This window comes from Mytilus trossulus, unplaced genomic scaffold, assembly GCF_036588685.1.
Source record: "Mytilus trossulus isolate FHL-02 unplaced genomic scaffold, PNRI_Mtr1.1.1.hap1 h1tg000138l__unscaffolded, whole genome shotgun sequence".
Lineage (NCBI taxonomy): Eukaryota > Metazoa > Mollusca > Bivalvia > Mytilida > Mytilidae > Mytilus > Mytilus trossulus.
In genome coordinates, this window is record NW_026963302.1 from 472,514 (window position 1) to 489,080 (window position 16,567).

Consider the following 16,567-nt stretch of genomic DNA (forward strand, 5'->3'; position numbering starts at 1 on the left):
ATTTCGTTAGCAACGCCACGTGGCCTCCTTTGTTTCTAGCGATAATTTTTCCATCTCAAGCGAGAAGCATGATATGAAAATTATCACAAAAGATAAACACAAGATCAAAGGAAAAATGCACAAAATAGCGATAAACTAAGATATCAGTTGTGTTTTGTTTTTTCCTCTTTTTTAAATCGACGTTAAGATTGAAATAATTTTTATAATGACGAGATAAAAACTGACCGAAAGTTTCTAACTTTGGTAATAAATCCTAAAAGTTGTCTGCCATAACCTCAAACAAAACTTTTTATTATCCAGTAAGTAATTGAGTAAACACATTTAACAATTTTAAGGATAAATTTAATGTGCTAAACTTTCACGTTCGTCGTTTACTGTTAATCAACGTGTAAACAAAGACATTTAATGAACATTGTACAAACTATAATTGTTATTGTAAGTAAATATTGTTAGATATGTCTCTGGAAATAAAGATATCAAGTTCGTCTTCACTGTTTGACCAGTGAGGGTCCCCTAAATGAACGACTGTGCCGGTCTTCTGTTTACCCTTATTTCACACGTTCCCGATTCATTACCTTGCTATTTTATTTGAATGCGGCCTGAATATTGTAACCGGGGCCATACATGCTAAGAGAAACCTTAGTTAAGTCCTTTTTTTTTCTATTTCCCGACTCGACAGACTGTCAACATTCGAAATCGCCGCCATATGCATCACTAGGTTTATTGACGTCAGTAACTTCATCACCCGATATCAACACCCAATCAGCATTACGTAATTTGTCCACCATCACCATAGGGGCACGAAACTGGTGGGATTTCAGTATAAAAACGAGCGCACAACAGCCCTCAGAGAGCCTACCGCCCACTACCAGGGCGTTCACCACTGATACCAAGGATATTGACTGTGCGAACCAAATCCGTCGTGGTTTGTGCAACCCGTAAACTGCATGTTCCTTTGAAATTGTATGCATGCACGTTGGATAAACGAACCTAAGCACGATTGACCTAGATGTTTTACTACACTTACTACGATGTTAAGAAACGATTAACGTAGAGGTCTTTGTCAATTTTTAACTTAAGTGGTGGGTTTTAATGTTATTTAAACTCGTAAGAGAATTGAATGGTTTTTTTTATTAAAAAAATTGTAAAGCTGAATTAATTTTATTATCTGTTGTAAATAAAATGCTACTTAAGTTAATGGTATAGCGTTTCTGGGATACCTTAGTTGTTTGCCGGCTACGCTTCCATAGCCTTGACCATTCAGCAAGCTACGCTACCAGTAACTACTTAATTTGTGACTCGACACCAGGGCTGACAGATAGTAGAATTGTTAAATACCATAGTCACATGTGTGTTAACATGTAAAATTAATTTATATTTTACCTTTAAGGGACACACTAACCTGTACCATAACAAAATATATATAGTCAAGAGTCGAGTCTATCTAAAAATGAGGGTACTTTTTCTAAAAATGAGGGTACTTTTTATATGACCTTCCAATAACCGTTTCGGTCCCTAACATCCCTGAAGAGACATTTATTGTCGAAATCCGGATCTGGTGTACTAAAAAAATATTGACACCTTATGTTTGTGGCATAACATCGTGGCCACAAATTAATTGTTTTCTGTTTAGTATTAAATTTATATTAAGATCCATTTTGTTACATCTTGTGGTCAATTTTATTTGGCAATCGCCAATGGCAGTCAGCAGGATTAAAAAACATCAGTTGTTCGACCTATTAGTCAAATGCGTTTTTCTTAAATATACTTTTTTACTTTTTTGGTCTTTGGGAAAATGTTGTTTGTGCAGTTTTTAGACCCTTCTACAACGAAATTTGTTTTACATGCACACGTATAAAAATTGTGGTTTTTATCCAACGCAATCATAGGTTTAAACGTAGTTTTCAATTTAGTCTCGTATATATATTATTTTCTGTGACTGTATCTTACATTAATTTGTAGGATCCTTTACTATAGATAATTTAGCTAATCTGTAACAATAACATCGTCATGCCTTATATAGCATGTACTGTAGTACCCCGCTAGATTAAAACTGACGTGGAAAGGTAACACATGCCCACCGAAAGCTCTTTTTTTGAGAGCCCAGGTGGTCGTGTGGTCTAGCGGGACGGCTGCAGTGCAGGCGATTTGGTGTCACGATATCACAGTAGCATGGGTTCGAATCCCGGCGAGGGAAGAACCAAAAATTTGCAAATTTACAGATCTAACACTGTTGGGTTGATGTTTAACCGAGTTGTATATATATATATATTTATATATACGTCTGAGTCAGTGACAACTCTACAACAGATGTATCCATCGGATCATCAGCAATAATGGTGATACATGGCTGTGTACACTATATATATACAACTCGTCTAAACATCAACCCTACAATGTTAGATCTGTAAATTTGCTTTCGCAAAATGTTGGTTCTTCCCTCGCCGGGATTCGAACCCCAGCTACTGAGATATCGTGACACCAAATCGCCTGCTCTGTAGCCGTCCCGCTAGACCACACAACCACCTGAGCTTCACAAAAAAATAAAGCTTCGGTGACCGTGTGTTACCTTTCCTCGTCACTTTTAATCTAGCGGGGTACTACAGTACATGATATATAAGGCATAAAGATGTTGCAACAATTACACCTCCATGCCTTATATATCATGTACTGTAGTACATATATATATATATATACATATATTTTTAAGAGCCGTGGTAAAGGTCTTTATTAATGAATATGTAAGTTGCAATGGCTTATGATATTTTTATAATAACTAATCGAAAAATTCAAAAAGAGATAAACATTCAACGTGTGACCAAACAACACATCACTTCACGAATGCGCGTAGCGCATGAGTTAATTAACAGTGTTGTTCGATCACGAGTTGAATATTTTTCGATATTTGAATTCTTTGATTAATAATTCTTTTTATTACATTGGAGAAAGTTTGTTTTTTTTAAATTAAAGTAGAAAATGTAAGGAACTTTATCTCTTCTAATCATTTCCACTATGTTTTGATCCTACTTCATGACAACGCCTATTGTTGTATGACGTAGAGGAGTGAAATAACCACGTGCAAGTTTTTTTCACTGTGAAGTTATAGTGGTTTTTATAAGAAAATCAATGTTATTCATTGCAACCAATGTAATAATATTTTATACATACCCAAAACGGTAAATGTTATCTGAAGAAGAATGTAACGTGACATCCACCGTTCTTTGGCCCATATTCCAATTTTCATCGACACTTCTGTCGGTGCAATAATATGAAAGTGGACTTATCAAATTGCCAACACATCCGGTATGGCAAGTTAGACTACCTTCACCAGTTACAAGAGAATCGTTACATGCACTGCCGGTATATGATAATTTGTATGTAATGTCTACCTATTTTATAAGATGAAATAATAATGTTAAATAAAGAAAAGAAAATATTAGTTACTGCAAAGAAGTTCATTTAAGATAAATATATTTTGCGACAACCACAATTGTTGACTAAATTATTAAAAAGATATGTAGTTAAGTTATCTAGTTTAATAAATGTTATAGCAAGTACACACCAAAACTACGCGAATAGATGTACAGAAAATAATTCTGCAGGAACATCTTTCCTGACATACTCTCTTTTTTTCTTAGTTTTAAAAATGTATTAAATTTAAAGTTAGCAGTTTTAACTTATATATATGTTAGTTATAGATTTTTTGGTACTCACGATATATGGTTAAATCAACCTATAAACAAGATTTATAAGAAGTGTCTACTTTGTTTGAATCCATTTTCATTGATATGTTATTATTTGTATTTTCCGGATATGTTCCCAATTCTATAAATAATTATAGGTAAAACAACCTTAACAATGTAATTAAGCAACCAACTAGACCCAATTTTTCCATAAAGTAATAATTTCAAAATGGCGGAGTATCGAATGAAACAAAAAGTTTCACAGCATGATTCAAAGCAAAAAACTGTAACAATTTCTTGAAAGCTGAATCATTGTCCATACGAATCATAAAAAGAAACGAAAATGACATTTAAAAAATAAGAGGGACGTTATATAAACAAAGTTATAGTAATAAATCATATGAATAAAACCAAGAACACTTTATATAAATTAAATAAGTTAAAATCATTAAACATCCATTTCTCTTGTTTAAGGCAGATCATAGATTTGTTCGCCCTAGTTAAATATGACTATTCGAGGGAGACTAAAACTTCATATCCTCCTTGATCAAGGGAAATTCAATAACCAATACCAAATTATTTAGAATTAAAGGATATATATTTCGTTAACACACATGTGGCTGTACACGAAGCACACACACGTTTATGGTTCGTTTATGCCAACAATATAGACAGATATGTAGAGACTATAAAACTTCTGAAATTAATTAATAATTGATGAACGGGAGTTTTTTTCACAGATACTGTATATAGACTCGAACTTTTAAACAGGAAATTCGTTATCAATAATTCCAATTATTATTATAAAGTCGCAACTGTAATCTTTTAATTTATATTGTTTAAAGAAGTCATCTATTGATAACACGCACTTAATTGGGTTAATTCTTTACAAAGAGCAGTAAATAGTGTTATTAGTTACTGACCGTACATGACATTTTGTACTTTTCAATTGATTGATTTGAATAGGTTCAACATTCACACCATAGTGGATGTTAACTTATTTAAAGGGACATTATGCAGATATGTGAATCAACTTTCCAATTCCGTATTTTCGTACACTGTTCCCCTTTATGAGAAATATATCATTCATGGTATTCAATTGATTGATAAATCAGTCAATGATATGTTGAGGTTCAAATAAGTCAAGTTTTATAAAGAACTACATTAGTATTTGTTTTTATTTCCGCATTGAATTCTTCTAAAAGTGATAGAAATATTTTTTAAGAAAATACAAATGTATATGATGTGATTACTGTTGACATATGCAATTCTACACCTTAGGATTCTTAATGGTAGAACTATATTAGATCTTCAATCGATGATTATTTCGTTTGTATTGCAAACCTTTCACATGACAAATAATAACTTTAATTTTATATTTTATTATAATCCTCATGATTTGCTGACAACAATAGTGAGGCACTCAAATTGATATCAAATTTTAATTCCGTAAAAAAATACTACAGTTATGACTGCACGCTATACCCTTGACAATTATAAAACAATGCACAGAAAAAAAAAGAAAAGCTTTAAATTACTCTTAATTTCATGGTTGCAACATGAATATGGAATAATGTTTGTTGAATGTTTATTTTTATGAATTTGAAGTGTTGTATTAAAAAGCGTTTATCCTTTTCACATTTTATTCTGATTTTTTAAGGGATAACTTTATTAAGAAGATTGTTGCATTGACCCTTTATTATAAAGAATATATGTTATATGTGTATTTAGAAAAACATATATACAATGTTAAAAAGAGGGGCGAAAGATACCATAGGGATAGTCAAACTTATAAATCATCCTTATTTTGAAAATTATTTCTGATTAACAAAACACATTCCTTTTGAAACAGGGATGACCGATACCAGAGGGACAGACGAACTCATAGTTCATAAATAAACTGACAACACCATTGCTAAAAAAAAAGGACAAACAGACAAATAAAAAGAGCGCATAAAAAGGTGTATCTTTAGACGATATTGTTAACTTGTTATCGCTACTCCTTTACACCAACAAAAGAAACCAACAATGTGTTTTTCCAGATTGCCTTTCATATCCAGGATATGGAGAATAAAATTGACCGAGGCAATCTGGAGACTCTATATGAGAGTTTTAATTCTCTTAGGTGAAATGTAGTTGCAATTTGTTTTTTCATTGTTGAGTAAAAATGTCAAATATCTTCGATATATCTTATAATACTTAATAAAAAGAGAGCATTATTGCTTTTATAACGTACTTTGAAAAGCTATGACAATTTGAAAATCTAAGCTTTCTTAGTTCAATTTTCCATGATATACAGGTATGTTAAGTTGGTAAAACATCTTTTCCAACATGTTTTATATGTATTCTTTAACATACTAACCATAGCATACTTATATATAATAAAGGTTCAATGGATATGATGATTTGACAATCTAGGGTCTATAAAGGGTTAGCGTTTCTAAAGATGAGAGATTAAAATAGCATGGCTAAGCTAAATGCTAAAACATATTTTTCAGTTTTCATTATTACTGATAATCCATGCTGATTTAAAGGTATGGTATCTGTATGGTATAATTCAATTTTCCATTGTGGGGAGGTATAACTCCATTGTTAAGTAAATAAGTATTAAGAATATCTGTTCCATTATGATCTATTCATGCCAAATAAACGTATAAAATAGTAAAGTGAATAGCTATAATAAATTGAGAATAGGATATCAAATGACGGTCAACTTTCCATAGTTTTGGGGTAAAATTGGCTTTTCTCTAATGTTCAAAGATATATTCATTCAAAATACTTTTTACATCAATTATAATTAAATAAAAACAGTTTGAATGAATGAGATGACTTGCAACCTAAGATCTATAAAAGAAATCAATGTATTTTAGCCCCACAACAAAAGTATCAGGATGGAAAAAAGTATATTGGAACAAATTTTATAAAACTAATTCTTAGCCATGGTATTTTGACTCCCCCCTCTCCTAATAGGCAAAATTTGGAATACAATAAGATTTGAATTATTGTAAGTAGTACACTCAGTCAGCCTGTTAGTTTCTGGAAAGGAAAACCTATTTAGAAAATTCCCTATAATTTTACCACCTTCTTTGAAATATAATCCCGTTCCGTTTTATAAATTACGATTTTAAATTATATAGTTTTAATGTTTTGATCAATTGTTCATGGAATTCAAAAACCTCTCTGTTAGGAAGCAATGGGGTTTGGTTTTACAGTATATCGATTTTATCTAGCTTTTACAATTGTAGAAATTTACCTTATTGTCTCTAAATTTCCATGATATTAGTCCACCTCTAAAATGAGATCCCTCTATAATATTACTTTCAATCAATAATATTACCGTCAAAATGGTGCTTTTAAAATTCATTTCTCAACCAAAAAAAAATCACCAAACGAACACTTGGAAAATTCAGCTATGAAAGGTCTGGTAACTAAGAAAAATCAATTAAGGTCCGGGAAGTTTTACGTGTATCATGTGTATTGAATTCATGTATTTTTACTTTTAAAAGACCCCTTTATTCAATTTCAAAATATTTCTGTCTATATCCTGCTCACAGGGACTCGGTATGCGGATATAAACATATTAATGGTAATTTTTTTCTGCCATTCTGTAAAAGACCTTTTGATTTTGATAATAATGTTGACCAATTGAAGCGATCTTGGGGCTAGATATAACAGTTTTTCCACTTAATGTCTTCAATTGTAATTCTTATTTCAGTTACTATAAAAGAGTTCTAGGTTTTTTGATAGAATTAAAAGGTTTAACATACAAAAATCGGTTCTCACATTGAGTTTGTTTCAATGAATTTAAACGTATTACTTCTATTGAAAATATTTATTACTACACAATTAAGAACATTTATGGTCTTACCTATAGATACTTACCTTTACGTTTTGAACAATGTCATGCTATATCAGACTGTTTGTTACGTCTTAATGCTAGATCCTTTGGATGCAAGTATGTCTGCAGATGAATATGACTGTCTTCGAAAACATAATCTATTTATCAGCTGTAATTGGCTTTGAGCTAGCTTTCAGCTACTGCAAGTACACTTGGATCTTTACTGTTACGTCTTTTGTCTTTTTGTTAGATATTCTATGGAAACCATGCTGATCTAAATATTATTATCCATTCCAATTGAATTTTAGTTTGTTCCTCTGTTGGTCTCGCCAAAGTTTTTTGATACATTATTTTGCTCTGTTCAACTAAACAAAATAGATTTTTTTTTCGGGAATAATTTTTATATATGTTCCACTAATCCGTAGCACACATATTATTGTTTTAACGGCAAGTGAGGCATCCATAGAAAGGCCATCAATATAAGTTTTGGTAAATAACTTTAATTCAGGCATCACTTGCACTTATTAACTCTCCTATTAAAAAATCAAATCTTATAAAATTGCTTCAAATAAGGTAACGTTTAAATGTTGATAACTGGGTGTAACGGCTTTTTGTAATTTTGATGTTACGGAAATTATTGATGTAAATGATCCTTGATTATAGAGGAGTTGCATTATATACTTATTTTGAAAATTGTATAAAAATGATTATCAATTGATTACATATAGAAGAAAAAAATGCTATATATAGCATAAAAATTGAATTTAAGAAAAGTTGTAGAACTTGTTATCCTATTTTAACTCTGAAATATTTAATCGACCTTTCAAGTTGTCCTAATGAATTTTATCAAACTTTTGAAACAGTCAATATTGAAGCTTTGTTATAGAAACTAGTTTACTATGCTATATTGTTTCGTACTAAGATTGCAAAATCTTGGTTGTTGGTGTCTTCATTTTATAAAAATTCAGTCTTAACGATTGTATTCAAATGTTTGTTTTTATAATTTAATTTAATGTTTTATATATCTTTGATGGATGTTTTCGCAATTTAAAAAAATTTTGGATCGAAATTATTCTCCCATTGATCAATTTTGTTTGTTTGGACTACTCACACTATTTTAGTGAATGTAAATCAAGTGTCATACAAGTAGGCAGTTTAGCTAGCTGTAAAAACAAACCTTGTCCAACCTTTTTTCGGGAAATGCTTGAAGAGAATGCCTCGGCCCGGTTAGTGGCGTGTTTTGTTTTTCATTCGTTTGGTGTTTGAGCTTTTGGTTTTTCCATTTGATTACGGACTCCCCGTTTAAAATTTTACTCGGGGTTTGGTAGTTTTGTTATTTTAAATTTTTCACAGTTGTAACGTTGTTTGATAAAGACGATTGATTCTTTTTTTCAGTTTAAATTTACCTCGGCAAAAGATACAGTTATGACTAGTAACTAGAACAAATAATTGAAGTCCTGGTGACTTGACGTGTATCAATTTCTTGCATTGTTACTTTTGAAAAGACTTAACTGAAACGGCTACACCCTTAAAAGAGGGACGAAAGATACAAGAGGGACAGTCAAACTCATAAATCGAAAATAAACTATCATCGCCTGGCTAAAAATTAAAAAAGAAAATCAGACACACAATAGAACACATGACACAAAATCGAAAACTGAAGAATAAGCAACACAAATCCCAACAAAAACTAGGGGTGAGCTCAGGTGCTCCAGAAGAGTAAGCAGATCCAGGTCCGAATATGGCACCCGTCATAACAAATAACATAAATATTCAATTCCTTTTCATACCAGGCTTAATTCAGTTAGTTGATGTCTAAAATAAATCACGTCTTTTATTTTTTTTTTAACTTATTCCTGATTTACTAAACACATTCCTTTGTAATGGGTAACTCCTCTTTTTTTTAAGGTCCTATGATCAACAAACAGAAAGTTATTGTTGATTGATGGCATTTTTAGCGGTACGAGAATAAATAAACAATAAATAGAATAAATGGTTCAATAAAAAAGACTGTGTGGAATAAAGGTCGGGGAAATTTTGACTGTCACTGGAGCATTAAGATACTAGAATATTGCTTACGGACATCAATTTTACCGTACAACAAGCAATGTTTGATTCCCTAGAAGAGTCGTTTCGATGGTTCTTAATATGCAAAGAACATTATACTCTCTAACATGCGGTATCAGACAGGTGGTGAATGCAACTTGTACATTCGTCCCATTTGACATCTGGTGCAATGATATTATACCGTTTATGGTTTGTTTTACTGCTGTTCAGCAGATCATAGTAGCAATATTTATATTCCACAATGAATATTTTTTGCTAACAGAAAATGAGTCCAAGATTACAGGTTATTATATGTTTTGGAGCATTAGCACAATATGAAATAGTATAAATAGCTCTAAGGATTTTAAGATCTTAAATCTATAGAAAGGATGTTTTTTTTTATATTATTGTGTAAAAAAAGGTTAAAATATCTTCAATGTATTGTATTGAGCCAGGGGTAACTAACCCAATAGAAAACAAAATGTTAATCTCTGTATTCCAACCACTTGGGAAAAGTATAAACTCAAATTTATCACTGACAAGTCTGAAGACTGAATATTCAATAGATAAATGATAAGTTGTTCTCCTGCTCTAATAAAAAACACACACACACACACCATACAATCAGATTTTGCATATGTATTCTGGTGAAGAGAAATCCAAACAAGTTTTGAAGTTTCCATTTTATTATGTTTGCAGTTTTATATACCATTAGGGCTCTACATCAAATATGCTGTACAATTATAAAATACTAACATTTCTAGCACCTCTCTAAATCTCTCTAAATCAGTCTCCGAGTTCCAAATGAAAATGTAAGAACTCTTATCTTTTGAAAATACGTCAGTTTTAAATAAACGAAATGCATAATTAATTAAAATTCATGGAAAAGAGGGCGTTGTGATCTAGCCCTATATAATATTGTATATGGTACTGTATAAGAAAATGTTCTGATATATCTGCGAATTTGTACATGTTTGAGTCTTGCTATATAATTTACTTATTTAACTCACATTTCTATAAATATAAAGTTTAATTATTTCAATAGGAGTTAAGCAGTAACCTTTTGTGTTATTCCTTTTCAGTTCAAAAGATGTTTAATAGTTATCAAAGGTACCAGGATTATAATTTAGTACGCCAGACGCGCGTTTCATCTACATACGACTCATCAGTGACGATCATATCAAAATATAAAGCCAAACAAGTACAAAGTTAAAGAGCATTGAGGACCCAAAATTTCAAAAAGTTGTGCCAAATACGGCTAAGGTAATCTATTCCTGGGATAAAAAAAATCCTTCGTTTTTCGAAAATTTCAAAATTTTGTAAACAGGAAATTTAAAAAAAATGACCATAACATTGATATTCATGTCAACACCAAAGTGCTGACTACTGGGCTGGTCATACCATCAGTGATGAAACGTCCGCCAGCAGTGGCATCGACCCAGTGGTTTAAAAAGTTATCAAATGTACATGGATTATAATTTAATACGCCAGACGCGCGTTTCGGCTCATAAGACTCATCAGTGACGCTCAGATACAAAAAAAAAAAAAAAAAAACAAAAAAAAAAAAAAAAAAACTTCTAAATCCAAACAAGAACAAAGTTGAGAAAATCCTTAGTTTTTCGAAAAATTCAAAGTTTTGTAAATAGGAAATTTAAAAAAAATGATAATTAACGGTCAGGACCTTCCTGGTACAGATATAAAAAAATTGTTTGAAGAAATTCTGTCAGGTTCTTCGACTTCCTTATACAGTATTCCAAATAATGTCAAGGCAACTGTTTTAAGATATCAGTTAGATCCTTTCAAACTGTTTTCCTATTTAAATATGGTTTTCCAAACCTTATGGAAACCATGATCCCTATTTCTAAATATTGCCTTTTTATTCCTATTTAAAGTTGATTGTTTAAAATACAAACATCAAATAAATAACTATTTAACAGATTAACAACTTGAATACATTCGAACTATAACAACTGAACCACTGCCTGCAAAATCCGTAAAAGTAACTGAAAAGGTTTGAAAGTATTTGCTACAATTTCTTAAATTTAACTTAACATGACTGATAAAACAAAAGATAAAATCTTAAGCCCCGGGGCCGTATGCATAAAACATCTTAACTTAAGTGTTCCTTAAACTTTGTTTTCACTAAGAATTTTCTTAGTTAATAAGTAAATTTATTAAGTCGTATGCATTAACTTACTTAAGTTTTCACTGAACTAAGGAATACTTAAATCGGAACCTTTATCTAATTACCGTACACAGACACTCGTCCCAGATTTTTTTCTCTATATACCTTTATATAACAGAGGCACTCGTCTCAGATTTTTTTTCCTTATATACCTTTCTAGGAAATTTTTTTCTGAAACGAGTGCCTGTATTACCGTATGATATATACTGGCTCATCACATGTACTCATCCGTGAAAGTTTGTTATGATTATTTACATTTATTGATCAATACTTTCTTTTATTTTAAGAGCTGGGGTTAAATTGTAACCGGTATGTTTAACAATTCTACGTAACATATTACAATGTAACAGAATATGTCCTTAAATCTAACAAAATATAATAAAGGATTCAATGACGTAGCACCAGTGTAGAATTGTACGTATGTGCTTCGTATAACATGTAACTTACATTTTCGTTCTGGGGAATTAAAAACTATGATCTATTTCGATTTGAAATAAACATTTTCATCACTTCCCTTTTACAACTAAAAAAGGGGGTGGGGCTACAATCTTTACTAAAACCTAAAAGCACTGGGGGCAGTGCCTGCCATAAATAGGGGCCCGCTCCAGTGATTCCCTACACGATCAACCAAAATGTTTTTAGTTCGATTTAGTTTCTATAATAAATAAAGGGTAAATTTGCGGTACATCTTAAGAATTTAACTAAATTAAAAACTCAAATGATATGCCCCCCCCCCTTTTTACACACACGCTAACACACAGAAACAGGTAATTGCATACTCGAAGTTCCTCGTCTCCTCCTTCCTCATTCAGTTTAGCTAACGGTTCACATTTTAACAATGCAACGTTCAAAGTTTTTTGTGTAAACATGCACGTACAGAGTTAACAAAAGAGAAGTAGTAGCACGAATTACATGCGTGCTTGTAAAAACTGAGTACTTTTCGGTATACACAATAACGAGATTGGAAATAAGGGTAGAATGAACTTAACATTATATAACTGCCCAATGTTATCTCTTGATTTGTTGATTATACGTAATTTGAAGAAAATTGCGATGATCGCTTATATTTAGCAATAAAGAAATGAATTATAAGTATTATATAACTGATATAATTATTAATCAATTGAATTGAAGGTTATCTATAAATGTTTTGCAAAAAAAGGATACTTCCGACTGCTTTTTAACTATTTTTGAAAATTTAAGATAGCTCTGTACTTAAGTTTAATCTAAGAGGTTTTCTTAGTAAAGGGAGATGTATGCATCCTTCTTAAGTTTTGTGGGCGTGACTTAAAACAACTAAGATTTTATTTAGAAAATACTTAGTTTAAGAATTTGTATGCATACCACTTAGAAAAAACGGCGGAGTTTGCTTAACTTAAGTGTATACTAAGGAAAATCATAACTTAAGTAACTTTATGCATACGGGCCCCGGCTCCTAAACGTCCACTAAAATAAAGTTTCACTTTAAGACTAAAAAAAAGGCAACAGTATTATATCGCTGTTAGAAATTCATAAATCGATTTAGAAAAAAACAGACCGAGTTAAACACTAAAACTGAGGGAAGTCCATCAATTATAAGAGAAGAACTACGACACATCAGAAACACAACATTAAAATGCAACACACACAGAAACGAACTATTATATAACAATGGCCATGTTCCTGACTTGGTACATCAAGAGGTATGTTTTACGCGTTTTTCACGTCACTATTGGATTTTTGTGGGATGTTGGATTGTTGGATGTTTGAACGTAAAAAGTCCCGAGGAAGTTAGATATATAGAAAGTAGTTTATTAAAATAATTTTTAACTTAAAATAAAAGATAATACTCATCTTATATTTATATAAGATCTTCTATTGTGTTCTTCCGTTAAATTTTCCATGGCAACACTAAGAACGTAACGACTGCGCATTCGAAAGTAGCGGCTTGTATGGTTGAACAAAACATGTGTGTGTTAGCTGCTGACAAAATTACAGAATTCGCCGCTAAAACAACTTGCCAACTTATAAAAACTATGTGAATACATTTTATACAACTCATGGATAAACGAAATGCCGGTGAGTACAACTTTGAAAGCCTTCTTTTAAAAATCGAACTTATAATCATCAACGATTAGCTTGACATGTGATAACTACTGCGCATGGGCAGGAATTTATCCATTTTTTCTTAAAGATCACCACCTTAAATTTTCAAAAATAGTTAAAAATCAGTCGAAAGTTTGCGTTTTTGGTAGAACATTAATATGTTACATACAATTTGATTGATTAATATGTATATCAGTAATAAAATACTAATTTTTCGTTTATTTATTGTTAAATAATAAGTAAACATTAAAGATCATCGTTATTTTCTTCAAATCACGTATACGCAACAAATCAAGAGATGACAGTGGGTAGTTATATATACTACTTCCCAATCTCGTTGTTATGTATACTGAAAAGTACTCAATTTTTGCACATTTGTAATTCGTATTTGTTTACTCTGTACGTGCACGTTTTTTTTTAATTATTAAAATACACCGCGCGGTATTAATTGTAACCGTTAGTTAAATACCGAATTAAGGAATGAAGAGAGAACATGCAAAACCCCATTTTATATATGTGTGTTGGGGTTCTTTTTTGTGTATGCATTTGGGGGGGCATCATTTGAATTCTCAATTAAGTTTAATTCTAAAGATGAAGGGCAAACCCTAAAAAAAATTACTTACAGGGACAAAATCGAAAAGTTTTAAGACCTATCAAGCCTGAGATTGATTTCTTTCATAAGGGGGGCGGGGGGCATGGACCTCCATTTTGTTGAAACAATTAGGTTAATTTTTTAGAATCACTGTTACGGCAGTCAGATGTCCCCATGGAATTCGTCGGTTATATAAGGTATTTATGATACATTTACCTTACTCGTATTGATTATAGGACTTTTCGAAAAAGAAAAAAAAAGCCTAGTTTGTATATGGGTTTCTGGGAAAAATTCTACCCTCCCCTTTTTTTGTTGTAAAAGGGAAATGATAAATATGTTAATTTCACATCAAAATAGATTTTTTTTAAACCATAAGCATATGTAAGAAAGGGCATCAGCATTTTCTGCTGCTACATCAAAAGAAAATATGTCGAAAAATTCGATGAAGAAAATATTTCCACGTGAGTAAAGAATACATTTACTCTAATCATTTTTTCCTTTGATCTTGAAAAGGATTTATATAAAACATAACATATATAATGAGCTGAATCTGATTGCTAGCTAAAAATTTCAGGATTAAACAAACCATTTTCGAAATGCCTTCGTCAAACAGGAATATGGCAGTTATTTTCAATATTTTCTGTAGTGTGATAGCGTTTGGTTTTGTCGATTTTCATGAACTCCCCGTTTGGATTTTGCGTAGCTTGTATTAACAATCAATGAAAAACCACTGTCATAGACAATAAATTTAGAATTTGACAATGACGTCATCAAAAAAAGTTTCGATCGTTGAATAGAAGAACAAGGCTCCTAATGAAGTCTCGTCATATAATTTTATGGCCATTGGAGGTATTTAAATTTGTCAGACTATCGCAAAAATATGTTTTATTTGTAAGTAAGCTCTCTCGCTAGTGAAGGAAGGATAATGCAGTTCAAATATATTCTTTGCCAAGATTTAAGTTCTGTTCTTTTTTATTTATAAAATAATATTTCGTATTTTCATTTTCGTGAACTTTGTTTACATTATTATTTTGAAATATGCGATATAATTTAGAAATCATGTTATATGTATTTTTTTTTATCTTTAATTTAAAATAATTAATGTCTTGGATAAAAAATTAAAATGCAATATATTAGACGTTTTCCTCAGAATGATGAGGGTCTTTTTATCCTTTTTACCAAATTTAGAAAATGATTTGAGTTCGTTGAAGAAAATATGACGGATCAAGCAATTTAGATGTATTTGAACTTAATTCATTTTTTTTAGACAATAGATATAGACCTTATACAATGTCCTATTCAAAATCGCGTAGTGATTACATCAATGCAGTGATTATACCCGTGAGTAAACTTTTCTGTTATAATTAATTTACATTAGATTGAAAAATACATAGATGCAAAGAAAAATTAAGGAGATTAACTGGTATCAACAACTTCTTGGGTTCAAAATGTTCTCGGGGAAATTACAATGCATGTTTATGTTTGACTAATATGGTATAATGACTTCTAGCACTAAGATTTCAATTTAACAGTTATATTTTTAAACAAAGGTTACATCTAGCTATTCATATAGCGTCACTGATCGTGGTTGAAGCCTTTCAGAATTTAAGAAAAACTCATTGAAAAGATGCATTTGTTTTCTAAATATTCAAATTTCCGATGTGGCAGTCCCCTTTTGTATATATAATTACACCGGGTTATTTTTTCTTTCTTTTTATTGTTGGTGCTGCTGAAAGTTGCTACTTTAAACATGAAAACAAAGTGTTTTTGACTACATGCGTCCGAAGCGCTTTTTTTTAGAATAGATTTTGTCAGGATCGCTCAAAACCGAGTAAGTAATTGAAAGCTTAGAAAGTATAAACCAGAACCGAAACAGATGAAGAAATAAATAACGAAAAAAGTTCCAAACACTTGAATTTGACGAGTTTTATTCAAAGAGCAGTGTCGTTTCTATCAAGAAATATTTCGTCTTTATGATTTGTATTATTAATTATGATTATGTCTCTAAATATAGTTATAGTTTTTAGATCAAGTTTAGGACGAATTGACAAATGATTGGCATATCAATTCAACAAGTAGTTTGTTTTACTTACAGGAAGCATTGTTACAGAAATACTTTGCACATGTAATCAATATGT